This window comes from Oryx dammah, unplaced genomic scaffold, assembly GCF_014754425.2.
Source record: "Oryx dammah isolate SB20612 unplaced genomic scaffold, SCBI_Odam_1.1 HiC_scaffold_28, whole genome shotgun sequence".
Classification (NCBI taxonomy): Eukaryota; Metazoa; Chordata; class Mammalia; order Artiodactyla; family Bovidae; genus Oryx; species Oryx dammah.
Window position 1 is genome coordinate 76,078,054 of NW_024070212.1, and position 13,181 is coordinate 76,091,234.

The 13,181-nt window shown below is 41.4% G+C and overlaps 1 protein-coding gene across 2 annotated transcripts in view; it reads left to right on the forward strand.

Moving 5' to 3' along the window:
- The first annotated feature begins 670 nt into the window (after window positions 1-670).
- CUNH1orf141 (chromosome unknown C1orf141 homolog) overlaps window positions 671-13,181 on the forward strand; it is a 53,183-nt gene continuing 40,672 nt past the window's right edge. Inside the window, exon 1 of one of the 2 annotated variants that reach the window (XM_040232621.1) lies at window positions 671-794. The gene's annotated coding sequence lies outside the window, so the exon portion shown is untranslated. The other variant, XM_040232620.1, reaches the window with a different exon arrangement.

Consider the following 13,181-nt stretch of genomic DNA (forward strand, 5'->3'; position numbering starts at 1 on the left):
CAAAACTATATTTATTTTTGTGAAGTCCTGTCATTGCCACTAGCATGGACTTGTGATGATTAATGCTGTTTTCTAAAGCTTTTGTTTCCATTTTGATTTGCATCAGTTAAGGCACATTCCTGAAATACTTCTCAACACAATTCATGACTAAAAATTAATCATTGTTGTAGAAAGTTTTCACCATTCTTGATCAAATCAAGAATGTTTTCAAGTCAGTCATTTTTAAAGTATGATTCTGTTGTGTGTGTGAATAGGGTAGTGTGTGTGTGTGTGTGTGTGTGTGTGTGTGTGTGTAGCCAAATCTGCTACACAACCTGTAAAATACAAGGGTGATTTTACCAATAACATGGGCGGTTTCATGGCCTTAGGAATAAGAATGAGGTTTTTTTTTAAGTAATAAGTCATGAAAAAGCAATCTTTCATCAAGTATTCAAAACAGGCTGTCAACTTGCATTCAGAGCTGCAAAGTGCAAGGAGGAAACTTTCTTTTTGAACTGTGACATTTCCAGAAGGGAATAAAGAGCAGCAGAGTCGTTGTCCCCAGTTCTTGGTACTTCTTTCCTTTCCTTAACCTCTATCTCCTTCCACTCTTCAGCATAATAGCTTTTATATCTTTAAGGATTTGGTGAGTCACTTTGGATCTTAGTTACAAAAGTATGTGGGCAAAATCCCCTGGAGGCAGAGGACCTTTTCAAGGCTAGGAAAGCTCAGGAAACGGTTTCTATGGACACAGGACGCATAGCCAAGGGCCTGAATCCGGCAGAAAAGTTACCGGAGCCAGAAGAGAAAAGCAAGTAGGTGCGGTTTGCGGAGGCGGAGGCGTTGCAAGTTTGGAAGCTAAAATTTGTATGGAGATGGAAAGCGAAATAAGAAACGCATGCTTTTAAGTCTTAGGCCCTTTTCCTCCCCAGCCGATAACAGAACTTTCTCCGTCCCGCCCATCCCCCAGGATCTGGCTGGGGAGGGACTGGGCGCGAGGCGTCCCTATCACGCCGGGCGGCGGAGTTGCTCCCAGCACAGCTTCCCAGGTGAGTGTGGGACACAGGCAGGCCTCAGGGGCTTCTCCCAGCTTCCTTGAAAGGACATTTGCCTCTTCTATACTTAATTTTAAGGAGTTTCCTCAATCACATCTTTGATATTTTGGTTTGCTATTAAAGGACCACAGGCAGAGGGTATTTGCGAAGGGCTCCCTGATTTCCAGGTACCCCTGAGCCTCTTCGCGGGGCCCTCCTGAGATTCAGGCTCCCCGGGAAGGTGAACTGGAGGACCCGCATGAAGTGCGGGCGGCCTCCAAGCATCATAATTGGTTCATTTCAAACTTCCGAAACAGACAGAACGGCTGTGGATGGGGCTGGTTGGAGTTGATCACTCCAGCAATAATTGTGATGCGATTTCAAATCTGCCAATAAGTCCTCCTATCGTAATCTCATTGGTTGCTCACAATGGCACTCCCCAGAGTTTATACACATACTTTTAAAACATCTTTGATATTTTTCGTTAGAAGCTTACCATCCAACCTCAAATTGGTGACAGGCAAATTTTAGTAATGTTTGAAAACCAAGAGTCAATTTTCTCCCCTGCTCTCATAACACAAAGGGGACAAGAAATTAAATAGTATGGATCTATGCACAGAGGCCAGGATTAATCTTTAAATCTTCTAATAATGATTTTTAAAGTTAGTTCTCATTATTTGTGGGGTGTGTTGGTTTGCTAAAGCTGCCACAACTGCAATACCACATGTCATGGTCCATGCACGGGTTGGAAAAGAATTTCCAGACATGAGGCAGAATGAAAGGGAAATAAAGTTTATTACAGTGGGAGATGCTGTTAGAACAGTGGGCAGCTCAAGGGAGAACCAGCGTTGAATAGGGGTCCTTAGTCTACTTTCTACCCAGGGTACAAGGAGTGGGATAGGGATCTTGCTGGTCATTTGCTTATTGGATGAGGAAAGTATACTGGGTGGGGGGAAGAATAAGGCAAATACCTCCTCCCTATGGGGTAGGTGGGGAGACAGGTTATACTGTTCCATTAATAGTTACAACATGCGGGAGGGAAGGACGATAAGGGTCTGGTTTTTCCATTCTTGCATTCCAAGACCCTCCTTGGTTATCTGCTCCTTTGTCCTTGGGTCACCACACCACAGGCAGTATGACTTGAACAACAGTAATTTATTCCTCACAGTTCTGGAGACTAGAAGTTCAAGATCAAGGTGTCTGCAGGGTTGGTTTCTTCTTAAGCTTCTGTCCTTGGCTTGCGGATGGACCCCTTTTCCCTGTGTCTCACCTGATCTTCCCTTTGTGCATATTGTCTGTGTCCTAATCTCCTCTTCCTGTATGCCACCAGGCACAGTGGATCCAGGCCCACTCTAATGACCTCATTTAAACTATTTTAACTTAATTACTGTTTAAAAAATGAAGGCCCTCCCTCCAAAAACAGCCACACTCTGAGATACTTGGGATTAGGATTTCAACAGGCAGATTTGAAGGTGACATAATTCAGCCTGTAATATGAGTCAACATTTTAGACTAAAAAAAAAAAAAGAATTCTCTTGTGTCTGTACTTGAAATGTGAGGTAAACAAATTTAGCCAGTTATCTCAAATGGAGCAAAACATGATCCCTTAACAACAAGTGCTTTCTAGGTGCTTAGTACAGTGTTTAGTGGGGCTTCCCAGGTATCGCTAATGGTAAAGAACCTGTCTGCCAATGCAAAAAACTTAAGAGGCGTGGGTTCAATCCTCAGGTCAGGAATAGCCCCTGGAGGAGGGCATGGCAACCCATTCCAGTATTATTGCCTGGAGAGTCCCATGGACAGAGGAGCCTGGCAAGCTACAAACCACGGGGTCACAAAGAGCTAGACACGACTGAAGCAACTTAGCGTGTATGCAGTGTTTAGTGGTCGGTTTCTGGTTCAGGTATAAGAGGTCTTTCCTATAAGGAGTGAACATATTACCTGATGAAGGCAGATAAAAGAGTAAATGTTAATTTGAGCCTCCATTTTCTGGATAGTTGCTCAGTCCAGCTCTTTAGTTTATGAGTTTAAAGCCACTTTCAGTTTTCTTTAGTTTTTCCTTTAATAGGAGATGACTTGCTGAAGAAGACTTCTTAGCAGAGCCTATAATATTGGCAGCATTGGCTTTTTGTTTGTTTGATTTTTGACTTTTTTTCCAGTTCAAAAGTACTGTGAAAATGAATTAATGCTTTTTAAAAAGCAACTTTTTAGTTTGATATTGTTATTTTTAGTAATGACTCAGTCTCTGATTGCTTATAATGTTGGCCTTACAACCTTGAAATTGTTTGTTGATGTAGCCAAGTCTTTGCAGTGAAGCCAGCGGATGATTTACTTTGAGAGTGACTGGGAATTTTATTCTGCCCTAGTTGGCAAGTTCTCTATTTCATTAGGTTCTTTTTCAAAAACCTGTCATTACTGAGCCAGTAATTAAGAACATAAATCTCAGTTTCCTTTGAAAATAATTTTACCAAGTTTAGACTTGGCAAGAACCAAATCTTATAATTCACTCAACTTCATATTTCATCCCCAGTAAATCATCTTGAATTAATATCATCCATCACAGATAAACTGGGATTGCTCCCCATAAAATGCTTTATTCAGAGACATCTCCAAACTAAATGATAATTTTCAGATCCCAGTTAGTTAGTTAAAATCCTTTTCTGGTGCTGAGATTCAAGGCAGGTAAATCAATTCTTGCTTTAAATGAGATTTAACACAGTGAGGAAGAGATTTGTCAAATGGTAAGTCTCTGTACTACAGTGTGCCAAGTTCTATCATGAAGGACAAAATACAATAGCACATAATAAAATGTAACTGTCAGTGGGACAAAGAATGAAAGAATGTCAAGGAGAGTCTTGGAAAAGAGCTTGCCTTTACATTGCTGTGCTGTGTGCTCATTTGTGTCTGATTCTTTGTGACTTCATGGACTGTAGCCTGCCAGGCTCCTCTGCCCATGGAATTCTCCAGGCGAGAATACTGGAGCAGGTTGCCATTTCCTACTCCAAGGGATATCCCCAACCCAGGGGTTGAATCCATATCTCTTGTGTCTTCTGCATTGACAAGTGGATTCTTTACCACTGTGCCACCTGGCAAGCCCACCTTTATATTAGGAGTTGAGAAAGGATAGGCTTTTGACTAGAAGACATTAGGAAAGAACATCCCAGTGACATGAAAAGCAGGAATGAGACTTCTCTAGTGGTTCAGAGGCTAAGACTTTGAGCTCCCAGTGCAAGGGGCCTGGGTTCAATCCCTAGTCAGGGAACAATGATCCCACATGTCTAGTTTTCATGTTGCAATGAAGACTGAAGATCCTGTATGCTGCCACTAAGACCGGGCACATGCAAACAAATAAATACTTTAAAAAGAAAGAAAAAAAGCAGGAGTGAAGTACATGCTTGGAAAGGTGCAGGATGTGTCCTGGAAAAGAAATGGTAAAGCATGGCAGAAGAAGATGGGTTATGGGGGAGGTTAACTGGAAAGTGGAGTGAGCCAGATCCTGGACTGTTTTCTTGAACTGTCCTGTATGTCATCTGCAGAGCTTGTGTGTTACTCTGCAGATATTGGGGAGCAAACTAAGGTTTGAGGGCTGGAGCTAGACCTGATCAGTGTCCTGTTTAATTAAGCCAGCACTGATGGCATTTTGAAGGACCAATATTTGAGGGATGAGGAGGAAAGTTAGGGTCTGGCAAATTAGGGAGATTAGAGTGCAGTAACTGAGAGAAGGGAAAACGAACATCTTAAGGTCTTAAGGAAGACAATAGCATTGAAAGTAAAAGCCAGGATCATCACTCACCTAGAGCCAGACATCCTGGAATGTGAAGTCAAGTGGGCCTTAGAAAGCATCACTATGAACAAAGCTAGTGGAAGAGATGGAATTCCAGTTGAGCTATTTCAAATCCTGAAAGATGATGCTGTGAAAGTGCTACATTCAATATGCCAGAAAATTTGGAAAACCCACCAGTGGCCACAGGACCGGAAAAGGTCAGTTTTCCTCCCAATCCCAAAGAAAGGCAATGCCAAAGAATGCTCAAACTACCACAATTGCACTCATCTCATATGCTAGTAAAGTAATGCTCAAAATTCTCCAAGCCAGGCTTCAGCAATACGTAAACCGCGAACTCCCTGATGTTCAAGCTGGTTTTAGAAAAGGCAGAGGAATCAGAGATCAAATTGCCAACATCCGCTGGATCATGGAAAAAGCAAGAGAGTTCCAGAAAAACATCTGTTTCTGCTTTATTGACTATGCCAAAGCCTTTGACCATGTGGATCACAATAAACTGTGGAAAATTCTGAAAGAGATGGGAATACCAGACCACCTGAACTGCCTCTTGAGAAACCTGTATGCAGGTCAGGAAGCAACAGTTAGAACTGGACATGGAAAAACAGACTGGTTCCAAATAGGAAAAGGAGTACGTCAAGGCTGTATATTGTCACCCTGCTTATTTAACTTCTATGCAGAGTACATCATGAGAAATGCTGGGCTGGAAGAAGTACAAGCTGGAATCAAGATTGCTGGGAGAAATATCAATAACCTCAGATAAGCAGATGACACCACCCTTATGGCAGAAAGTGAAGAAGAACTATAGAGCCTCTTGATGAAAATGAAAAAGGAGAGTGAAAAAGCTAGCTTAAAGCTCAACATTCAGAAAACTAAGATCATGGCATCTGGTCCCATCACTTCATGGCAAATAGATGGGGAAATAGTGGAAACAGTGGCTGACTTTATTTTGGGAGGGGCTCCAAAATCACTGCAGATGGTGATTGCCACCATGAAATTAAAAGACGCTTACTCCTTAGAAGTAAAGTTATGACCAACCTAGATAGCATATTAAAAAGCAGAGACATTACTTTGTCAACAAATGTCCGTCTAGTCAAGGCTATGGTTTTTCCAGTAGTCATGTATGGATGTGAGAGTTGGACTATAAAGAAAGTTGAGTATCGAAGAATTGATGCTTTTGAACTGTGGTGTTGGAGAAGACTCTTCAGAGTCCCTTAGACTGTGAGGAGATCCAACCAGTACATCCTAAAGGAGATCAGTCCTGGGTGTTCATTGGTAGGACTGATGTTGAAGCTGAAACTTGAATACTTTGGCCACCTGATGTGAAGAGCTGACTCATTTGAAAAGACCTTTATGTTGGGAAAGATTGGGGGCAGGAGGAAAAGGGGACAACAGTGGATGAGATGGTTGGATGGCATCACCCACTCAATGGACATGGGTTTGAATGGACTCTGGGAGTTGGTGATGGACAGGGAGGCCTGGCATGCTATGGTTCATGGAGTCACAAAGAGTTGGACATGACTGAATGACTGAACTGAACTGAACAGAAAGGGCTTGTCCAGTTGGTGTCAATGTAGCCTCACTGTACATGGAATTATGTGAAAGACTTTTGTCCATTTTAACCCCAAGATTCTATGGGGTAGATTTTTGTGACCACATAAGAACTCTCCATTCCAGAAAGGAGCATTTCCCAGCAACTGTAAGTGTATATAAGATTGCTTCAGGTGTATCTATGCATATTTAAGAAATAAGATAATCTCTTTCACCCTAGTTAATATATCATTGAAAGGCAAATGATTAGATCTGTTTACTTGAATACAAACTAATTTTGTCTTTTGATGAGTCTCCAAATGACAACCCACTCCAGTACTCTTGCCTGGAAAATCCCATGGACAGATTGGCCTGGTAGGCTACAGTCCTTGGGGTTGCAAAGAGTGGGACATGGCTGAGCGACTTTACTTTCACTTTGTAGTGTGGCAACATCATAATGCTTATTAAAGTAGCATCAAACTGTCTCCAAGACCTACATTAACACCTTATGAGACAATGAGTTTTAATTTTTGTTGACTGAACTCAGAAAAAGAATTGAATAAAAAATTGAGAAGTAAAACTATGAGAAAATTAGAGAAGAAAAGGAAAAAAGATAATAGATGACATGGTACAGAAGATATTAAATTTCTGAATTAAACTAGAATATACTGAATTATTGGATTAAATAGAAGACACTGACTTGTTGAATAAATTCTCTTTGTTTCCCAAGTTCCAAGCATTTAGTTTGGGTATAATTGAAGAAATAGCTTGTGAAGTAGGCCATTTGACATATGGAGACCATTGGTGATTGCATGGTGACAGGTATGCAGAAAAAAACAAAATGATATGCATATGTGGAACATGCATTTTCCAGAATTTACGGGTAATCTCATACATTTTATCCCTAACCAGTAAGTGTATCATTACTTATATTTACTTCTTTCATTTATCAAACACTTTATGTGTCACTTGCATTCACTCAGTTAAACCTCATAACAGCCCAAATGAAGTCGGTTCTTCTATTATTCCCTTTTTATGAATGGGATAATACAGACAGGATAGGCAACTAGCCCATAGTCACACAGCTGATAAGTAGCAGAGCCAAGGATTCGAACCCAAGCAGCCCAATTTTAGATTTCATGTTCTTAACCAGTATACTTTCTTTGGAATTGGAATGAAAACTGACCTTTTCCAGTCCTGTGGCCACTGCTGAGTTTTCCAAATTTGCTGGCATATTGAGTGCAGCACTTTCACAGCATCATCTTTCAGGATTTGAGATAGCTCAACTGGAATGCCATCACCTACACTAGCTTTGTTCGTAGTGATGCTTTCTAAGGCCCACTTGACTTCACATTCCAAGATGTCTGGCTCTAGGTTAGTGATTACATCATCACGATTATCTGGGTCGTGAAGATCTTTTTTGTACAGTTCTTCCGTGTATTCTTGCCACCTCTTCTTAATATCTTCTGCTTCTGTTAGGTCCAGACCATTTCTGTCCTTTATTGAGCCCATCTTTGCATGAAATGTTCCCTTGGTATCTCTAATTTTCTTGAAGAGATCTCTAGTCTTTCCCATTCTGTTCTTTTCCTCTATTTCTTTGCATTGATCGCTGCAAAAGGCATTCTTATCTCTTCTTGCTGTTCTTTGGAACTCTGCATTCAGATGCTTATATCTTTCCTTTTCTCCTTTGCTTTTCGCCTCTCTTCTTTTCACAGCTATTTGTAAGGCCTCCCCAGACAGCCATTTTGCTTTTTTGCATTTCTTTTCCATGGGGATGGTCTTGATCCCTGTCTCCTGTACAATGTCACGAACCTCATTCCATAGTTCATCAGGCACTCTATCTATCAGATCTAGGCCCTTAAATCTATTTCTCACATCCACTGTATGATCATAAGGGATTTGATTTAGGTCATACCTGAATGATCTAGTGGTTTTCCCTACTTTCTTCAATTTAAGTCTGAATTTGGCAATAAGGAGTTCATGATCTGAGCCACAGTCAGCTCCTGGTATTGTTTTTGTTGACTGTATAGAGCTTCTCCATCTTTGGCTGCAAAGAATATAATCAATCTGATATCGCTGTTGACCATCTGGTGATGTCCATGTGTAGAGTCTTCTCTTGTGTTGTTGGAAGAGGGTGTTTGCTATGACCAGTGCATTTTCTTGGGAAAACTCTATTAGTCTTTGCCCTGCTTCATTCTGCATTCCAAGGCCAAATTTGCCTGTTACTCCAGGTGTTTCTTGACTTCCTACTTTTGCATTCCAGTCCCCTATAATGAAAAGGACATCTTTTGGGTGTTAGTTCTAAAAGGTCTTGTAGGTCTTCATAAAACCATTCAACTTCAGTTTCTTCAGCATTACTGGTTGGGGCATAGACTTGGATAACTGTGATATTGAATGGTTTGCCTTGGAGACGAACAGAGATCATACTGTCATTTTTAAGATTGCATCCAAGTACTGCATTTCGGACTCTTTTGTTGACCATGATGGCTACTCCATTTCTTCTGAGGGATTCCTGCCCACAGTAGTAGATATAATGGTCATCTGAGTTAAATTCACCCATTCCAGTCCATTTTAGTTCGCTGATTCCTAGAATGTCACCGTTTACCCTTGCCATCTCTTGTCTGACCACTTCCAATTTGCCTTGATTCATGGACCTGACATTCCAGGTACCTATGCAATATTGCTCTTTACAGCATCGGACCTTGCTTCTATCACCAGTCACATCCACAGCTGGGTATTGTTTTTGCTTTGGCTCCATCCCTTCATTCTTTGTGGAGTTATTTCTTCACTGATCTCCAGTAGCATATTGAGCACCTACTGACCTGGGGAGTTCCTCTTTTGGTATCCTATCATTTTGCCTTTTCATACTGTTCATGGGGTTCTCAAGGCAAGAATACTGAAGTGGCTTGCCATTCCCTTCTCCAGTGGAGTGCACAATTGCACTCATCTCACACGCTAGTAAAGTAATGCTCAAAATTCTCCAAGCCAGGCTTCAGCAATACGTGAACCGCGAACTCCCTGATGTTCAAGCTGGTTTTAGAAAAGGCAGAGGGACCAGAGATCAAATTGCCAACATCTGCTGGATCATGGAAAAAGCAAGAGAGTTCCATAAAAACATCTATTTCTGCTTTATTGCCTATGCCAAAGCCTTTGACTGTGTGGATCACAATAAACTGTGGAAAATTCTGAAAGAGATGGGAATACCAGACCACCTAACCTGCCTCTTGAGAAATCTGTATGCAGGTCAGGAAGCAACAGTTAGAACTGGACATGGAACAACAGACTGGTTCCAATTAGGAAAAGGAGTACGTCAAGGCTGTCTATTGTCACCCTGCTTATTTAACTTATATGCAGAGTACATCATGAGAAACGCTGGACTGGAAGAAACACAAGCTGGAATCAAGATTGCTGGGAGAAATATCAATAACCTCAGATATGCAGACGACACCACCCTTATGGCAGAAAGTAAAGAGGAACTCAAAAGCCTCTTGATGAAAGTGAAAGAGGAGAGTGAAAAAGTTGGCTTAAAGCTCCACATTCAGAAAACAAAGATCATGGCATCTGGTCCCATCACTTCATGGGAAATAGATGGCGAAACAGTAGAAACAGTGTCAGACTTTATTTTTCTGGGCTCCAAAATCACTGCAGATTGTGACTGCAGCCATGAAATTAAAAGACACTTACTCCTTGGAAGAAAAGTTATGACCAACCTAGATAGTATATTCAAAAGCAGAGATATTACTCTTCCGACTAAGGTCCATCTAGTCAAGGCTATGGTTTTTCCAGTGATCATGTACAGATGTGAAAGTTGGACTGTGAAGAAAGCTGAGCACCGAAGAATTGATGCTTTTGAACTGTGGTGTTGGAGAAGACTCTTGAGAGTCCCTTGGACTGCAAGGAGATCCAACGAGTCCATTCTAAAGGAGATCAGTCCTGGGTGTTCATTGGAAAGACTGATGCTGAGGCTGAAACTCCAATACTTTGGCTACCTCATGCAAAGAGTTGACTCATTGGAAAAGACCCTGATGCTGGGAGGGATTGGGGGCAGGAGGAGAAGGGGACGACAGAGGATGAGACGGCTGGATATCATCACCGACTCGATGCACATGAGTTTGGGTGAGCTCCGAGAGTTGGTAATGGACAGGGAGGCCTGGCGTGCTGTGATTCATGGGGTCGCAAAGAGTCAGACACGACTGAGCGACTGAACTGAACTGAACTGATCCAGTATACTGTGTTGCCTTTCTAAGTTTGAAGGTGGGAGAGAAAACAGTGTTTTTTAATGTTATGGCTTTATCTAGCAGAACCTCAACAGGACTCTGTGAAAGATTTATACATACTCATAAATGTAAATGCAGACTAAAAGCAAGCATCAGTTCAATTCAGTTACTCAGTCACGTCCGACTCTTTGAGACCCCATGGACCACAGTACATCAGGCCTCCCTGTCCAGCACCAACTCCCAGAGTCCACCCAAACTCATGTCCATTGAGTCAGTGATGCCATCCAACCATCTCATCCTCTGCCGTGCCCTTCTTCTCCTGCCTTCAATCTTTCCTAGCATCAGGGTCTTCTCAAATGAGTCAGCTCTTTGCATCAGGTGGCCAAAATATTGGAGTTTCAGTTTCAACATCAGTCCCTCCAATGAACACCCAGGACTGATCTCCTTTAGGATGGACTGGTTGGATCTCCTTGCAGTCCAAGGGACTCTCAAGAGTCTTCTCCAACACCACAGTTCAAAAGCATCAATTCTTTGGTGCTCAGATTTCTTTATAGTCCAAATCTCATGTCCATTTATGATTACTGGAAAAACCATAGCCTTGACTAGATGGACCTTTGCTGGCAAAGTAATGTCTCTGCTTTTTAATATACTATCTAGGTTGGTCATAACTTTTCTTCCAAGAAGTTAGCGTCTTTTAATTTCATGGTGGCAATCACCATCAGCAGTGATTCTGGAGCCACCAAAAATAAAGTCTGCCACTGCTTCCACTGTTTCCCCATCTATTTGCCATGAAGTGATGGGACCAGATGCCATGATCTTAGTTTAATGTTGAATTTTAAGCCAGCTTTTTCACTCTCCTCTTTAGTTCTTCTTCACTTTCTGCCATAAGGATGCTGTCATCTGCTTATCTGAGGTTATTGATATTTCTCCCAGCAATCTTGATTCCAGCTTGTGCTTCCTCCAGTCCAGCATTTCTCATGATGTACTCTGCATATAAGTTAAATAAGCAGGGTGACAATAGACAGCCTTGACGTACTCCTTTCCCTATTTGGAACCAGTCTGTTGTTCCATGTCCAGTTCTAACTGTTGCTTCCTGACCTGCATACAGGTTTCTCAAGAGGCAGTTCAGGTGGTCTGGTATTCCCATTTCTTTCAGAATTTTCCACAGTTTATTGTGATCCACACAGTCAAAGGCTTTGGCATAGGCAATAAAGCAGAAATAGATGTTTTCCTGAAACTTTCTTGCTTTTTCGATGATCCATTGGATGTTGGCAGTTTGATCTCTGGTTGTTCTGTCTTTCATTTACCATTTTCCATTTCCTCAATGGCTGGTGATTATTCATTTATTCAGATTGTTAGGTATTCGGGATGCAAGGATGAGTTAGATCTGCCTCTGGCCTTCAATAAACAGTATAGAGTGGGGATAAAGTATATCAAATGCTTTAAGAGTGTGATTAAAGAACTAGGACAGCAGTATACATAGACTATCGTGTGAATGTAGACATTGGACATCTAAATCACAGTTTATCACGAATTCCTCCCAGCAGAGGTGTTATTTCTATTGGATCTTGAGGGATGCATTGGACTTAGAAATACAGAGAATGGATAACAGCATTGTAGGCAGAGGAAATAGCAAAGAAAAAGCAACTAGTGAAGGAAAATACAACACATTCAAGGACTGCAAGTTGTTCATCAGGACTGGGATATCAAAGATACATGAAGAGGAGGCCGGTGAGGTTCAAGACTTAGTCAGAGGCCAAACCTTGAGCCTCTTAGGATAAATCAAGGAGTTTGACCTTTGTCCTGAAATCTATAGGAAAGGGTTGGAGTGTAATTAGGGAGGCATGTGATTGTATTTTTCTTGAAAAAATAATTCAGGCAAAAATAAGAATAAAACGGATGGGATGGAACAAATGTTCAAAGATATTTTGAAACTGTTGCGTTAACCTGGACAAGTTATGGAATCTTACAGTGAGACAAATAGCAATGTGAATGGATAAGAGCAAAAAAACTGAAAAGATACGTAGGATGTAGAATATATAAGAGAATGTGATTATTATATATTTAGAGAAAGGGTAGGAAGGAGTTTTCCTGGAGTGTGTTCGTGTTAGTCACTCAGTCGTGTCTGACTCTTTGTGATCCCATGGACTGTAGCCCACCAGGCTTCTCTGTCCATGAAATTCTCCAGGCAAGAATACTGGAGTGGGTTGTCATTCCCTTCTTCAGGGGATCGTCCCATCCCAGGGATTGAACCCAAGTTTTCTGCACTGGCAGAAATGCAGGCAGATTCTTTAGTGTCTGAGGCACAGGGAAGCCCTAATTAATTGTAAATACCTCTATTTTTAAGCTCAAATTGTTCCCTAGTTTGGTTCCCATCTCTTAGCCAAAATTCCAGTGATATAAGCCTTTACTTTATCTATAAACCAACACAGAAAATTTGCCGTTATCCTTTTTTAAAATTTTAATTTCTAAGGAGAGATACCTATCTTCTACTCTGTTGTACTCAAAATAGGAAAACATTTTAGAGTAATGGGAGCCATTCACCTAGGAGAGAATTTGAGAAGCAATCAGGAGAGAAGACAAAATGAATATGACAGAGCTTCTGATATTTATTTTCCATTTGTCTCTTAGGAAGAAAATCCTGAT